The following is a 4786-nucleotide window of genomic DNA, read 5'->3' as shown; positions in this document are numbered from 1 at the left end:
ATCCCCAATATCTCTTAAAAATCCCCAATGTCCCTTAAGAATCTCCAACTTCTCCTAAAATAGCCAACTTGTTGATTAGATTCCCCAAAGGTATCATTTTCCAAGAACCCTCATTGTTCCTAAGTTCCCTTTACCCGCCACAATATCTCCTAAAAATCCCCAATGTTCCTTAAAAATCCCCAATATCTCCAAAGGTATCATTTTCCAAGGACCCCCATTATTCCTAAGTTCCCTTTACCCGCCACAATAAATCCTAAAAATCCCCAATGTTCCTTAAAAGTCCCCAATATCTCCTAAAAATCCCCAATGTCCCTTAAGAATCCCCATCTTCTCCTAAAATGTCCAACTTGTTGATTAGATTCCCCAAAGGTATAATTTCTCAAGGACCCCCATGATTCCTTAGTTCCCTTTACCGGCCCTAAAATCCCCAATGTTCCTTAAAAATCCGCAATATCTCTTAAAAATCCCCAATGTCCCTTAAGAATCCCCAACTTCTCCTAAAATGTCCAACTTGTTGATTAGATTCCCCAAAGGTATCATTTCTCAAGGACCCCCATGATTCCTTAGTTCTCTTTACCGGCCCTAAAATCCCCAATGTTCCTTGAAAATCCCCAATGCTCCTTAAAAATCCCCAATATCTCTTAAAAATCCCCAATGTCCCTTAAGAATCTCCAACTTCTCCTAAAATAGCCAACTTGTTGATTAGATTCCCCAAAGGTATCATTTTCCAAGAACCCCCATTGTTCCTAAGTTCCCTTTACCCGCCACAATATCTCCTAAAATCCCCAATGCTCCTTAAAAATCCCCAATATCTCCTAAAAATTCCCAAAGGTATCATTTCTCAAGGACCCCCATGATTCCTAAGTTCCCTTTACCGGCCCTAAAATCCCCAATGTTCCTAAAAAATCCCCAATGTTCCTTAAAAATCCGCAACATCTCCTAAAAATCCCAAAAAGTATAATTTCTCAAGGACCCCCATGATTCCTTAGTTTCCTTTACCGGCCCTAAAATCCCCAATGTTCCTTAAAAATCCCCAATATCTCTTAAAAATCCCCAATGTCCCTTAAGAATCCCCAACTTCTCCTAAAATGTCCAACTTGTTGATTAGATTCCCCAAAGGTATCATTTCTCAAGGACCCCCATTATTCCTAAGTTCCGTTTACCCGCCACAATATCTCCTAAAAATCCCCAATGTTCCTTAAAAATCCCCAATATCTCATAAAAATCCCCAAAGGTATCATTTCTCAAGGACCCCCATGATTTCTAAGTTCCCTTTACCGGCCCTAAAATCCCCAATGTTCCTTAAAAGTCCCCAATATCTCCTAAAAATCCCCAATGTCCCTTAAGAATCCCCATCTTCTCCTAAAATGTCCAACTTGTTGATTAGATTCCCCAAAGGTATAATTTCTCAAGGACCCCCATGATTCCTAAGTTCCCTTTACCGGCCCTAAAATCCCCAATGTTCCTTAAAAATCCCCAATGTTCCTTAAAAATCCCCAATGTTCCTTAAAAATCTCCAATATCTCCTAAAAATCCCCAAAGGTATCATTTCTTAAGGACCCCCATGATTCCTTAGTTCTCTTTACCGGCCCTAAAATCCCCAATGTTCCTTAAAAGTCCCCAATATCTCCTAAAAATCCCCAATGTCCCTTAGGAATCCCCATCTTCTCCTAAAATGTCCAACTTGTTGATTAGATTCCCCAAAGGTATAATTTCTCAAGGACCCCCATGATTCCTAAGTTCCCTTTACCGGCCCTAAAATCCCCAATGTTCCTTAAAAATCCCCAATGTTCCTTAAAAATCCCCAATGTTCCTTAAAAATCTCCAATATCTCCTAAAAATCCCCAAAGGTATCATTTCTCAAGGACCCCCATGATTCCTTAGTTCTCTTTACCGGCCCTAAAATCCCCAATGTTCCTTAAAAGTCCCCAATATCTCCTAAAAATCCCCAATGTCCCTTAGGAATCCCCATCTTCTCCTAAAATGTCCAACTTGTTGATTAGATTCCCCAAAGGTATAATTTCTCAAGGACCCCCATGATTCCTAAGTTCCCTTTACCGGCCCTAAAATCCCCAATGTTCCTAAAAAATCCCCAATGTTCCTTAAAAATCCCCAATATCTCCTAAAAATCCCAAAAAGTATCATTTCTCAAGGACCCCCATGATTCCTTAGTTCCCTTTACCGGCCCTAAAATCCCCAATGTTCCTTAAAAATCCCCAATATCTCTTAAAAATCCCCAATGTCCCTTAAGAATCCCCAACTTCTCCTAAAATGTCCAACTTGTTGATTAGATTCCCCAAAGGTATCATTTTCCAAGGACCCCCATTATTCCTAAGTTCCCTTTACCCGCCACAATATCTCCTAAAAATCCCCAATGTTCCTTAAAAATCCCCAATATCTCCTAAAAATCCCCAAAGGTATCATTTCTCAAGGACCCCCATGATTCCTTAGTTCTCTGTACCGGCCCTAAAATCCCCAATGTTCCTTGAAAATCCCCAATGCTCCTTAAAAATCCCCAATATCTCTTAAAAATCCCCAATGTCCCTTAAGAATCCCCAACTTCTCCTAAAATAACCAACTTGTTGATTAGATTCCCCAAAGGTATCATTTTCCAAGAACCCCCATTATTCCTAAGTTCCCTTTACCCGCCACAATATCTCCTAAAAATCCCCAATGTTCCTTAAAAATCCCCAATGTTCCTTAAAAATCCCCAATATCTCCTAAAAATCCCCAAAGGTATCATTTCTCAAGGACCCCCATGATTCCTAAGTTCCCTTTACCGGCCCTAAAATCCCCAATGTTCCTAAAAAATCCCCAATGTTCCTTAAAAATCCGCAACATCTCCTAAAAATCCCAAAAAGTATAATTTCTCAAGGACATCCATGATTCCTTAGTTTCTTTTACCGGCCATAAAATCCCCAATGTTCCTTAAAAATCCCCAATATCTCTTAAAAATCCCCAATGTCCCTTAAGAATCCCCAACTTCTCCTAAAATGTCCAACTTGTTGATTAGATTGCCCAAAGGTATCATTTCTCAAGGACCCCCATTATTCCTAAGTTCCGTTTACCCGCCACAATATCTCCTAAAAATCCCCAATGTTCCTTAAAAATCCCCAATGTTCCTTAAAAATCCCCAATATCTCATAAAAATCCCCAAAGGTATCATTTCTCAAGGACCCCCATGATTTCTAAGTTCCCTTTACCGGCCCTAAAATCCCCAATGTTCCTTAAAAGTCCCCAATATCTCCTAAAAATCCCCAATGTCCCTTAAGAATCCCCATCTTCTCCTAAAATGTCCAACTTGTTGATTAGATTCCCCAAAGGTATAATTTCTCAAGGACCCCCATGATTCCTAAGTTCCCTTTACCGGCCCTTAAATCCCCAATGTTCCTAAAAAATCCCCAATGTTCCTTAAAAATCCGCAACATCTCCTAAAAATCCCAAAAAGTATAATTTCTCAAGGACATCCATGATTCCTTAGTTTCTTTTACCGGCCCTAAAATCCCCAATGTTCCTTAAAAATCCCCAATATCTCCTAAAAATCCCCAAAGGTATCATTTCTCAAGGACCCCCATTATTCCTAAGTTCCGTTTACCCGCCACAATATCTCCTAAAAATCCCCAATGTTTCTTAAAAATCCCCAATGTTCCTTAAAAATCCCCAATGTTCCTTAAAAATCCCCAATATCTCATAAAAATCCCCAAAGGTATCATTTCTCAAGGACCCCCATGATTTCTAAGTTCCCTTTACCGGCCCTAAAATCCCCAATGTTCCTTAAAAGTCCCCAATATCTCCTAAAAATCCCCAATGTCCCTTAAGAATCCCCATCTTCTCCTAAAATGTCCAACTTGTTGATTAGATTCCCCAAAGGTATAATTTCTCAAGGACCCCCATGATTCCTAAGTTCCCTTTACCGGCCCTAAAATCCCCAATGTTCCTTAAAAATCCCCAATGTTCCTTAAAAATCCCCAATGTTCCTTAAAAATCTCCAATATCTCCTAAAAATCCCCAAAGGTATCATTTCTTAAGGACCCCCATGATTCCTTAGTTCTCTTTACCGGCCCTAAAATCCCCAATGTTCCTTAAAAGTCCCCAATATCTCCTAAAAATCCCCAATGTCCCTTAGGAATCCCCATCTTCTCCTAAAATGTCCAACTTGTTGATTAGATTCCCCAAAGGTATAATTTCTCAAGGACCCCCATGATTCCTAAGTTCCCTTTACCGGCCCTAAAATCCCCAATGTTCCTTAAAAATCCCCAATGTTCCTTAAAAATCCCCAATGTTCCTTAAAAATCTCCAATATCTCCTAAAAATCCCCAAAGGTATCATTTCTCATGGACCCCCATGATTCCTTAGTTCTCTTTACCGGCCCTAAAATCCCCAATGTTCCTTAAAAGTCCCCAATATCTCCTAAAAATCCCCAATGTCCCTTAGGAATCCCCATCTTCTCCTAAAATGTCCAACTTGTTGATTAGATTCCCCAAAGGTATAATTTCTCAAGGACCCCCATGATTCCTAAGTTCCCTTTACCGGCCCTAAAATCCCCAATGTTCCTAAAAAATCCCCAATGTTCCTTAAAAATCCCCAATATCTCCTAAAAATCCCAAAAAGTATCATTTCTCAAGGACCCCCATGATTCCTTAGTTCCCTTTACCGGCCCTAAAATCCCCAATGTTCCTTAAAAATCCCCAATATCTCTTAAAAATCCCCAATGTCCCTTAAGAATCCCCAACTTCTCCTAAAATGTCCAACTTGTTGATTAGATTCCCCAAAGGTATCATTTTCC

Source organism: Aedes albopictus, chromosome 2, assembly GCF_035046485.1.
Source record: "Aedes albopictus strain Foshan chromosome 2, AalbF5, whole genome shotgun sequence".
In the NCBI taxonomy this organism is placed as follows: Eukaryota; Metazoa; Arthropoda; class Insecta; order Diptera; family Culicidae; genus Aedes; species Aedes albopictus.
Note: the sequence above shows the minus strand (reverse complement) of the source record.